Below are 13,216 nucleotides of genomic sequence, written 5' to 3'. Positions count from 1 at the left end.
ACCTAGATGGACCTCAGCTTCTTTCTGTTCTAAAGTTTCTTAAAAGGATAATAGTGCTATTTTGAGAGACAGAGAATGTATCGGTCTCATAGCCTGTGAAGAAAAATGCCTAAACTAAGTATCTTGTCTGCTTTTATTTCCTTGTTTCTCAATACATCTTATCAGGAACACTGCTTCAAAACAGGCATTGTAAATTCTCTGAATGCCAAAATAAAATACTTTGGGTCCATAGTTCAGCCTCAGAAGATGAAAGAGCCCAGGAAATGGAGAGTCCATGCTGTGTTTTCAATAGGCACCTCAGGAACAAAAGCAGCTCCATTCTGAAATGTGCCAACCCTGCCCATGTGCTGCAGATTTATGGTTTTAGCTGCACAATGGAATTTACTGACCATGAATATTTGAAGCCCTTAGCTCACCTTAAGGCACTCAGTGGACCCAAGTGCCACAAAGGCAGCACAGAAAATTGCCAGGGAGGGCACAGGCATCAGGAGGAGACAGGAGAGCTGGTGAGATGAAAGAAAACCATTCAGTGGGGAGCAGTTGTGGGACAACAATGACAAGGGGTTGGTCTTCATCCTTCACTGAATTTAATGGCATCACTTCCACCAGCTTTTTCCCACAACACAGGTCAGACCTTGGACTTGAAGGTAAAACCTAAATGTCCCAGAGGACAGATGACATCTCTATGGATGTCAAACCGCAAATGAGGGAACATGCTGCAGCCACAGTGGCAACCTCTACCATTATGTCTTAATTACTTTACCAGTAGAGGGCGTGTGTGTAGAAATCTAAAGACCTTCATGTGGTTTATAACCACACTTAAAATGTTATTGCTCCTCCCATAAACCGTTGCAAAGGTTTGTCTTAAAAATCAAAAGTTTGTAAAAAAAAAAAAAATCTTACTATGATTTTAGAGCAATGTAAAATAGTATTGGTCTGCTATGAAGTACTCTCCCAGTAGGTCACAATGCATCTTAAAAAGGAGATTAGTACCACTATTCCAAGTTTAAAGAAATAGTCTAATATTTTCCCCCATGCAGAAAGCTTAGAGAGAGAGAGAAATAGAGAAATAAACTGCTAACTGGTTGTCTTCCATTTTACTCAAAGATACTAAAGTTACTAAAGTCAGGTGAAATGAGACAAGGTTTTCCACTCCATTTTCTCCATCTCAGGGAAAAAAAAAAGAAAAGTAGCCCAGCGCTAAATTTGTCTTCTGACAGCCTGGTCATCTGAAGCTAGGAGAATACGAGAAGGAAGGATTCCCAGCCATGTGCTTCAGTCTCATAATTTCTCTTCATTGCCTGTTAGTGGCTTCTGTGACCAACAGACCAGGTTCAGATTCTCACAATTTTTATGGCATACTTCTTCCCCATTTGGAAGCTAGGAGGTGAGGTGTTACCTCCCAGAGAGACAGGTACAGAGCCTCACAGAGCTGTGCACAGACTTTTTGCCACAATCAGACCATAAGGGGCAGATGGAAGTGAATGATATAGCTGCAATCTTTCATCTCAGATCCTTTGCATGTGAGGGGGTTAATGGAGTGAGCTACTTCTTTGCTGTTCCCAGCTAGAGCACTTGTAGCAAATACACTGTGGTATCTGTCTGGTATTTGGGGATGTTGCCATGGTCAGAGGAAAGCGCAGGATACCTCAGCTCCTGGTACCTGCAGCTGTGCTGAGGTTTCAGGATAACTGTAAGCTTTCCTCATATGCATCTGTAAATAGCCAAATTCACCTTCCCAAAGTGATGGTGGGAGAGGTATGATCTAATAGAATCTTCGGTTAAGACTTCTCTCTTCTTACAGCAGTAGGGATATTTTGTCTCCACTGTCCTTCTAGCTACTCAGACAAGATACTAAAGACTAAGTGTTCAGTTCTGTAGCTGACACAAGATTACCTAGAAATATTCTTTTCCTCATGAAATGAGATAGCTCTTATGAGTTACCAGAGTCATCTTAGGAATATGCTGCATCACACTGATGCAGGAAATCTGTATGAAAAGCATGAAAACAACATGATCTGGAAAGCTTTCAACTGCTTGCAAATTTGATTTGTTTTTCAAACAAGCATATGGATGGTTTAAGGTTTAATTAGGAAGTTATTTTGGTATATGGGCGTCTGAAGCCAATGAAGCAGAGAGCAACTCTATAGTCTTTGTTCTGGCAGGTAGGTGATCTGTCCTATTGCCACACCTTGCACAACATCCATCCCATCTGAGAGCTGATGCATGCAGTCATAGCCACTTGTATTAGCAGAGGAAAAGGAAGATCAGGTCCTGCTCATTCGCATTATGCCTGTGCTACCTCACCCTTGGTCTCTGGTACCCTTGGCGAAGAAATCTAGATGAGGTTCAGGAGATGGTTCTTTCTAGGGACTAATTTCTATATAGTATGCATGCAACTGCACCTCAACTCTGTCTGACCGTGGGTACAAACTTCCCCACTCTCTTTATACCACAGCTGAGGGTGCACAACATGTGTCTGGGAAGTCACACTAGAAAAACACCACTCTGACATGCTGCAACACAGTCTTCTCACTACTCACTTACAACTGGAAACAACAACAACAACAACAACTACTACTACTACTACTACTACTAATAATAATAATAATAATAATAATAATGTTGTTATTATTATTATTAGTTAATTAATTATTAGTTGCAATTTACAGAGTCCAAATGCTAGACAACATTCATTTCAGAGAAGAATGGTTTTGACCAAAGTGGACTTGAAGCCCACCGTACCACTAGGCCTGAGACTGGTCATCAGGATGGAAGCCATCAGCACAACTGCAAATTCAATGTAGATATTACCATAGTCTGCACCTCATGTCCCTCTAATTCTTTCTGTGAATAAGTACCACCTCAGAGAGATGAACTAACCTGACACTGTATGTAATCTCAATCAAAAAGTTGTTCAGCTAAACAGGAAGTGGAACAATGCCATATTAGTTACCTACATATAGACTTACTGACATCATTTCCCATAGGAAATCACATTACAGTTTGGACCTAGTCATAGTTTGGTTTTGGAATGAAAAGAAGTAGCTAGCAACAGAAAGTTTAGAGGGCACTATGTCCTGAAGACAAATTTATGGCAAAGCCATAAAGGGAAGAATCAGGGGAAGGAAGGGTAGCTGTCTCTTCAGGGAGACAGCCAGCAGCCCTGTTTTCATGCTATGTAACCTTTGCAGTGTAGTTCTGCAGCTACAGTATTTGATGGGAGGAGCCGAAAGGAGTTCCTGAGAAAGACCAAATACACAAAAATAAATGCCATGTGTGCAAATAAAAGTAAAACTGGCTAAAGGCTCAAAGGGATAACCCAAGGTCAAATTAGCAAAATTTTGAAGGTCATTTAATTTCATTAACTCATATGCAGCAGCTTCAAGTAATTTTTAAGCGTGTTTTGCCTATAAAATGTATGTTTTCATTAAATGCATCATTACTTTTACGGCCTCTGCAATCAATCTCCTTTTTCCTCCTTTTTAAACATGAGAAACCAATCAGACATAGACACAAACATTTATGTTGATGAGTTTCTTTCTAAGTGTATGTGATAGCTTAGAGGCAAGAGAATGAGCTATCATTTCATGACATATGATAAAAGAGATTGTTTTAACTACAAGAGGAGAAATACACTTCAGAAAACATGGCCTGACACCAGAGAAGGGTAAAACATCCATGGATGATGGGAGGCTATAAGACTATTTTTTTATTCATGTATTTCTTTTTCTTTTAGTATGTATTGCTCACTCAGTATAGGACTCAGTACCTACAAATATTTCTTTTTTTTTTTATAGTGTTTACACAACATATGCAGCCCTGTATACAATGCACAGGCCTGACATTTCAATTCCTCTCTTCTATTATTACCCAAAACCTTGAAACACACCATCATTTTATCTCCAACCGTGTCATCACCATTTCATCAAACTTCTTCAATCAGTGCCAGCAGTGACTCTTTCTAAGGAATTTTTTCAGAGAAATGCAATCAGGAAAGTGCTCAGTATCAATATAAGATGCCATTTTCCCCTAACCTAACTCTGTGAAACAGAGAAATAATTTTCAGTCAACCTTTCAAAAATTCAATCCATGAGACAGAAGCAGTAGGGAAATTTTGCACAGAATAAGAAAACTGTTTCCTATTTAGACCTGTAGCATACCCTACATTATCAGAGAGGACAGCCGGTTGGGATATTCTGGGAAATGGAGGAAAAGGTAGAAATTGTAAGTTCAAGGGAAGCTGTGAAGAACACAGTGCAACAACAGCTCAGGGTCTCTCATGTCCAGCAGAATTTATTAGCAGCAACCCTGTTCTGGCTGATTTCTTCTTCTTATGCTGAAAGTCTCTGTAGTTTATATAGATAAAGAGTTTGCAGAGTTGTGAGGCAGGGGAATGATTCAGCAGCCTGTGTGCTATCCTGGGCAAGCTTGCTTGGCAGACACAGTCACTGGCTCGGCTGCCACCAGGGCCTGCTGTCACATCAGGGGCCTCTCAGACGTCCATACCTGTGGCCCCAGCACAGTGACTCTCACTCTGCTGCTCCTCAGCCAGCTCTGGTCCTCAGGCTGCACACAGCACAGCCACGTAAGCGCGACATCATGCCCGAGTTTAAAATAAAAATCCCCAGGCTACAGCTGGCTCCATGCACAGCTACCTGGCATGTTGCCCCATGTGTGATACTAGTTAATCCACAATCCAAGTAAATCTTGTATGGATAATTGTGTTGACTAAATTTATAATGAAAAGCAGTAATCCACAGCTTGCAATGTAAACATTTAATAATAACTGTAGCAAAAAAAAAAAAAAAAAACCACAAAACAAAACCAAAAACGACCTATGCCAAATACAATTATGTGAGGTTAGTACATACATGTACAATTTTTGCCAAAGAATAAACATTAACTTTACCATTTCTGACCTGCTTAGAAGCCAAACTGCAGGAACTATCTCTTATATGCTTGCAGTACCTGACAGAGTGGGGCTCCGCTCTCAACCTAGGCATTATAAATAACTATAATTAAATGAATGGCTGAAATCACCATCCCCATTACTGCATTCCTTTTTCCCCCTTTCTCATCCCTGTGCTAAAAACTGTATACCTCACCTCAAGCATAGAAATAAATGATTCAGAACCAGTTTATCACAAACACACACTTTCTCATTGCTTACAGTGGAAATATTTGTTCATGCATTTTTGTTTAGACACCCTATACTTCAGGAATTCGGTGTGCCTTCTGGCCTCTGGGTGACTCATTACACAGCACATCTATATAGCATAAGCAACCAGAGGCAGGCAATGAAAATAATTAGGTAGTCCTGTGGTTCTAGAAAGCTCAAATAGTAATTAAAGTAGACGGCTCTGCAGAATAAATAATTTTTAAAAGAGCAAATTAGCAAGTGCATTCCTGCTGGTTTGGAAAGTAAATGCAGTGGTTAGCGCAGTGGTGAATGCGTGGGCTGGAGTGTTCCCTCTCCCTAGAGGTAAAGAAGGGAGGGAAAACTTTGACCATTCATAACCCACCACAGTTGTCCACTGTGCCCACAAAAACTCTAAGAACACATACTCCTGCTCCTGGGAATAGTGGGCTGGGGTTAAGAGAAGAACCTGAGAGCATTTCACACCTCAGCCAGACATTAAGCCCCCTGAATCCAAGCCTCTGTCTCACATCAGCTTGTACAGTCTTTGAATTTGAGGTCTTTTCAATGGAATAAGGAAAACAATATTGAATTTATTTACAATGGACATTTTTCTGCTTCCATTACGCGTAAAATCTCAAAATGCATTTTCTTTTATGTAATGTATTTAAAATAGAGTGCTTGAGTTGTTAAGATTCCAGTTTTCAACACTTTGTCAATGCAAATCTGCTACTTTCTGTTTGAAAGGGAATCAGAAACATGGAGATAATCGCTTAATTAAAGAAAAAGAGAGGGAGAGGCACCTGCAAGCTTACTCATTTTGCAATAGCGTTTTGCAATACATATTTGAAAGTCAAAGGATGTTTTGAAACACCAAAATTATGTCTGTGGCCACCTCCAGTTTATCAGGGCATCACAATCAATCAAGGATTTAAGCTGACATTTTGGTAGTGAACAATAATTGAGAGAGAGAGAGAAATGAGAAAGGATCTTGAAAACAAAGAGGAGTGACTCATGTTTGACTGAGAGAAAAAGGGTGACAGCTGAGGAATCCAAAGAGACAGTTGATTTCAAATTAATAGAAAAATGATCTTTTCAGCAATATTGTGAATGGATGTGAGCAAGGCAAGAAGGCAGATATCAAAGGGGGAGACTCCAGGAGTAAAGATGTGAAGAAAATCTGCACTAGTAATGTGTATGCATGGATGGACAGGAAAGGTTTTCAGTCTCAGAGGCTCTGTGTGGAACCAATCTCCAAGATGCAAACATTCCTTAAAAGTGAGGACATAAAAAATCTCAGCAGGTCACAGAAAAAAAAAAAAAAAAAAAATAGAGTGACAGCTGTTGTTCAGCAAAAGCACCCAGAGGGGTGGTTAAGGACGTATTCTGTCCAGACACACAGCCCATGTATTTTCCTTTGCACAGTCACTGCCACTGACATGAGCTGGGTTTGTCTTCCCTATCGCTTGCCACTCACAAGCTATTTGTGCCCAGATGGACAGCACCGTATGACACTTGGCACAACCTGTGTCAGATTTAGCAACTACTTCTTTAATCAACTAAGGAGACTTGAACTGAAACTGATTAATATGAATACACATAGGCAGTGTTTAAGTAAATTACACATAAACTGCAAATTAAGAAATCATTCTATGTGTGCTATGAAAGCTTAAATCTTTCAGAAAACTTTTATCAAATCAAATGAAGCACATCTTAAAGCAGAAGTGTCTTTGTGTGAACAGAGCCCTGCTTGATATAAATATCTTCAGACAGTCATTAGATGGTCACTCTTCAAATCCAAGCGTGATACCAGAATTCGGACCTGCACTAATGCAGCTGCCTGTGAGGTGGGTAAGTTTAAAGTCAGCTTAATATAAAAAAAATAGTTGAAATGTTTCATTAACATTCCTGCTTCAAGAAAATATTCCTTGCTGAACTTATGTGTCTAATAATTTGTTTTGTTTAATTGAGTTGATCTTTTTTTTTGCTGAAGACAAGCTTAGAGTCTCTGTGAAAATCTGCTTGAGAAATTAATACAGATTGGAGTTTTCCATGACAAATTTTAGCTTTTAACTTTCTGTCATTTCAGCTCAAGGGTGCCTGAAAGATGTTGTGAGCGTATTACTTTTAATTAAAAAAGTGTGGTTGTTTTGATTCTCTTGCAGAACACTTTTTCTTCAAACTAGAAGAAATAATTCATCATGGGGATGAGACCAAAGCAAGAAAACTTTTACAGGCAAAATGAATTTCATTTTACCTGAAAACAGCAACTACAGCAGGAACCATTATACAGTATAAGTTATAGCAGTAACCAAACAAGAGTGCTAGAATACTCAACATACATTTGATTTTGCAGCTTTTACTGGGTTATCCATCAGCAACCAGTCAGGCTGTATTTGAGAATCTACATAAATGTGAAGTTTCATAATAACCTTTTTCTATTGTTAACACAGTGAAATATCAACTGCAATACAATTTTATAGTAAAATTTTATTCAGGATCTTTCTCCTTAACAAATCTGTGTGAATCAAATGTTAATTTTATTTCGATATTGCTTTGTTAATTCAATGGAAATACCTGTTATATGGACTATCATATATACTAGACTAGACTGTTATATAGACTAGAAAATCTTGTTTAAATGCAATCCATGCCATGCTTTTAGGGCAACTAAAGGAATAAAAGTATATGTGCACACACTTTCAAGTTAGTATAAAATACTAAATGCAGAAATTGCATTTTACCAAGGCCAGCTCAAAACTATATTTCAAAATCTGTGAATTTTAGTTGAACTCCAGGATTTCTCATTAGGGAAGGGACTCTAACTTCAGCACAATCAATTCTGCCTGCAGAGCCTCTCATACGAGCTTATGCAAAAGCAGCCCCCCCGCTGCTCTGTGGAAGGAGGCCACACATCCTGGTTTCCAGCAGTACCCAGCAACCTCAGCAACAGCTGCCTCAGCTTTCCATGGCACACATCAAACAACCTGCATTAAGCCATCCCAAAGAATAGCTTTTCAGTTATTAAAATAGTTCAGTGGAGGAGGAAAGCATGAAAGATCTGAAACTTCATCCTGACAGTGTATGAGCTCAAAAAGAGATAACCAATTTGCTGGAAGCATTTGCTAGTAAATTAACCCCTAGGGATTTTTCGAAGATGAGATGGAAACATCTCATAGCCTTGGAGAAACACTCAACAAGAACTTTAGTGCAAGCCAGAAATATCCCTGGCTTCCTCAACTGTACTTCTAGTATAATGGTACAGTTTTTATAGACTGTTTATCCAAACTGTTACAGGCAGGAGAACTCAGCAGAGTAGGGCAGATCAGCACCTCTCAAGCAGATACTCCCACAGCTCATCTGTGGCATGCAGTGTTGCCTTAACGCAAAATTATTCTAACTTAGTTATCTGAATTAGCTAAAAATAATATTCAGGAAAACAAAGCTTCTCAAAATCCAGATCCAATTTCCCTATCACTAGCTACAAGAGCAAAACACTGTGAAGCCTGAAGTCACCTCTTTGCCCAGCTCACACTGAGAGGGTGCTTACAGCTGCACCCACTCAGACATACAATCTGCTCTTATCCACATGTCAATACTTAGCATCTCCAAAGGAGAGTAAAGCAGAAAGACTCATATGCTTAAGCAAAGGAGACATCTTCGACCTGGCCCTTACCTATGACCAAAGAAGGATGGGTATCTGAAATTAACGGAGGAGTCCTGATTTGTCACACTTCTCCATACTACTCTAAAAAACATACTTGCCTAGTATCTGCTAAACAAAATATCTAAGGCTCCTCGAGAGAAATGAGAATGTTTTTGTGCTCTCTAAAATCTCAGCAGACACTTATGCAAGGAAAAGCTTGCCACAAATCAAGTGTTTCTGGAACAAATCTAAACCTAATTGAAACAAACTACATGGTTTCACTATGACACCAGAAATTTCCTCTAAGCAAGCCACAAACACCCAAAGTGTGACACAGATGACAGCATCTCTACAGTTTACACTCAGCCGTAACAAAATTTAGCCAAGAGCTCATCTACCTGCTTCAGCTGTTGGTGATCAAAAAAGAGAATTTTGGAGGTCAGCTAAGGACAAGAAACATGCTATGTGCCCTTTTTATTCTCCACTCTCCATGGAGAAGGCAGTGAGCCACTGGAAAGCAGCACTAAGCAAGAGGAACAACAACAACAAAAACTAGTTTCTGAGCATTTTTCTGGGGCATTGTTTTGGTTTTAAGTGCCTCTGGCAAAGCAGAAAAGTTCATGAGCAAGCTAGCCAAACATTTTATTGTTCACAGTGAACGCTGAACTCCCACTAAGATTTGCAAGGTGCAAATAGTGTTTACAAAACACATTAGCAGAGCTATCCAAGCCCTAATATCTGATTTTTAAAGTGCGAATATTAACTTACAATCAAGTTAACTTCTACTAAAAAACAGCTAAAAGCCAAGCACAGGGGCAGAGCTGTTCCTCCTGCTGAGATCTGAGGCTCCTACCTCAGGTCCTGATTCAGCTAAGTGCCCACATGCCTGCAAAAACCCCACATGCTCAGCTGGAGCTGTCAACTGACTTCCCGGACTGTGATTCACTGTCCTGTTTGTATGACCCACTATATGCCAGACCACAAGCTAAAGAAGAGAATTAAATTAGCCCACATGAAGGAAGCCAGCTGAAGACTTCAATCTCTGTTGTACTTCTTAGGTGAAGCTGATAGCAAAATGAGCAAGAAGAAAAATACTGAAGATTTAACAAAACCCATTTTTATTTACAATGTGCAACTACAGAGAAATGTTAATAACCTTCTCTGATTAAAAAAAAAAAGCAGCACGGGTTGTCATCCCAGACCCCTGAAGACTTCCTAGAGCAATTGTACTGCAGGTGTGACTATCTGCTCAGAGAGCTCCCTACACAATATGGTAAACCTTTGATCCAGTGGTGATGTGGGAAGGGGTGGATCTTTCATGCTGTGGGCTTTTGACATCCACTTCACAATCCCTGAAGTGCAGTACCAGAGACAGGACAACCCTGAATATGTTTGGGGCACCAACAGAGCGGCTGCAAGCGCTGCAGAAAGAAGGACAGGAGAGCTCTGCGATGGTGGAGAAGCAGAGGCTGGTCAGTGCAAAGGAAAAGCCTAACTTGTAGCTTAATATTAAGGCAAAAGTAACATACCTCTCATGTCAACATAGGAAAGGAACTGCTCAACCATGTAAGATAAAAATGAAATGTATACGCAATATAAGCTGTCATTTACTGTCATGGAGAGAAGCTGCTTTTGTTCACATTCATGTTACTACTGCAAAAAGGGGGAATTGCTTCTCTTCTTACCACTCCTTTGAAGAAAGAGAGGATATATATGAACAGCAGTTCATGAGCCTGATAAAACCATTTAAAACAAGTATCAAGAAGAAACAAAGTTCCTCCACGTAAGAATTACCAAAGGAAAAACAAATTTTCTTGATATTCTCAAAGAATTTTAGGACTAGCAATGTGTTGTGGATGTAAATTAAGGTAACTATATGAATCTTAAGCTGATATTGACTCCTAAACAATTAAAAAGCCAGTCCTCCAGCAGATGATCCAATGAGTGTGTTAAATTTTGGAGAGATGCAAATTACTTTTGTCCATAGCAACAAAAACTTGACATACATACATATATACATACATACATACATACATACATACATACATACATAAATAAATGTCAACCAGTAATTCCTCCAGTCCAGGAAGCTACTGCAAACTGTTCATAATGAGCTAAAAGAGAAGCAATAGGCTTGCCTTGGGGACAGACAGACTTTAACTGAATAGTCTTCAGTTCTGGTGTCTGCAAGAATGTTTCTTCTCATGGTTACATTCAATTTTTCCCAATTGCCATCGCCATTCTGCACAAATCATTTCTGCCTGATCTTCTGGTACCTTCTGATACCACTTGTTCCACATCCTTGCTCATTTTCCCCTAAATTCATACCCTGTTTGTTTTCTTTCTCTCTTCCTAATCTCTGCATCTCAGCTGCACATCTTTCCCTCTTGAAAAGATTTAGCCCAAATGCCTGTGATGAGGTCTGAGCTGTTCAGATCAGTATCTTCTAGTGGTATGTATTGAACAAAGTGAAGGGCTCATCTCGCCACCTGCTCTGTCTATAATAAATAGAAAGATATACAAAAAACAGCAGGAGAGAAGATAAAAGTCTATTTGCAAATAATAAGGCTCATTAGCCAGTTAATTTCCTAAAGACAGTTCAGTAACTTCAATCTTAAATGGAGCCATCTTGGTCAGGTAGGAAAATACTAGAGATGTTTGTGCATTTGGAGAAAACTAAAGGGAGTTTGAGGAGACTATAATGTGCTTTCTAGAATTAATACATATTTTACAAGTATATGCACAGCCTTTCACAAAACCTTTAAGCTCTGGGGTTTTTATCTGGCACTGTTCTGAGAATGGCAGGAAACTGATAAAACACTCAGTGGAATTTGCCATTCATTTATCTGTCCTTCTGTGGCCTTCAGATTTTATAATTTTTATTTTTGGGGGACTCTCAACAGTATAATTATATATTAAAAGTCTTCCCATACCCCACAAGCTCACATTATGGCATATTAGAATTAAATGAGAGGAAAAATCTTTTCATTATACAGTTTCCATTGTTATTCATTCATGCATTCATGTAACAATACTGACTCAGCCGTCTGTGTGTGTACTCTTAAACTTCAACAGTTTATCTCTTAGTTCTTCATCCACCAGCCAATGCTAATTAAAAAGGAAGAATAGTCCTTATTCCTGTTATTCTAAATAGAAATTGATGAACTTCAAAGGTTCTGATTTTTATCACAGCCCTTGGCAAACTTTCACATGCACTTTTAAAGCTTGTGCTCTCAGCAAGCCTGGAAAAGCAGCTTAGTCTTAATATGAGGCCTGTTATATTCAGAAAGGAATCAACTCAGTTTGATGTGTAAGATCATACATATTCTGTAAGTGGACTACAGGGCAACCGATTCTGTACAAGTGTTAAGAACTGAAAAATGTGCCTTACTGTGTCAAATTAAAATCCATTATAAGCACACATGGTATAGAGCCCTACATGGTATAATCTAGATGACATGCAGAATCAATATTTTACAAGCTTATTCATACAGCCTGTGAGCACCAGTGAAGTGGAACAGACTTATCCTGGTGTTCTCCATCTCTAACTTGAAGACTAGAAACCAAATCTGTGGACCTTTGAACAAAATGGGACTTGTCTCTAATTTTGAACCAAAAGAGAAAAGTATAGAAATTACATCTTGAAATCAATGAACACTGCAGCTGTTTAAAATTATGAGAAAATTTGGGGGCTTATTTTCATCCTAACCCTATATCTATATAGATATATGTACACATATTTATACCCATGCTGTTATTAGGCATGTAAGTTTCTTAGTTCCTTTGCAAAATGTGGCTTTGAGAAAGCCAGAATTCACATCTTAGGTTCTGTAATACACATACAGGTCCAGGCTTCTCGGTTAGTGCCTGCCTAACAAAAACATACATAGAAAGAAAAATCACCCAAAAAAAAAAGTTTGTTGCCAAAAATATTATGGAGTGAGCTGGAAAAGAGTTCTAGAAGATTGGACATCTTTCAGCAAAGCAATCCAGCCTCCAACAGTAGCCTTGCTTTGTAAAGATTTGTGGCTGTCCTTGTAACAATTTTCATTGGTCATTTTATCTTACAATAGGAATTACTCTTACGTTTCTGATTTCCTGTTTCTTTTACAGATATTTCTGTTCACAGCACATTTTTCCAAAAAAAGCATAGTGAAGAATGACTGCCTGTCAAAAATGCAACAACTTGCCAGATTTAGGAGAAGCTCAGTTACACCGTTATAAGTGGGAGAGAGACCTACATCAGCATCATTGTCCAGTAGCTCAACCAAGATACAAACAGCAGTAGAAATCAGGATAGAAACCTTATTCACCAGTAAACAAAGTAATCAGGGAAAATGCTGGGAAAAATAAACTTTGGCTCAAAGTAGGAGGCACTGACATTGCTACCTGACCTGTGTCTGCTGAACGTACAGGATGGGGAGGAAACA

The sequence above is a fragment of the Streptopelia decaocto genome (genome assembly GCF_964273445.1).
Source record: "Streptopelia decaocto genome assembly, chromosome: 3".
NCBI classification, from domain to species: domain Eukaryota; kingdom Metazoa; phylum Chordata; class Aves; order Columbiformes; family Columbidae; genus Streptopelia; species Streptopelia decaocto.
This window is presented reverse-complemented; position numbering follows the sequence as displayed.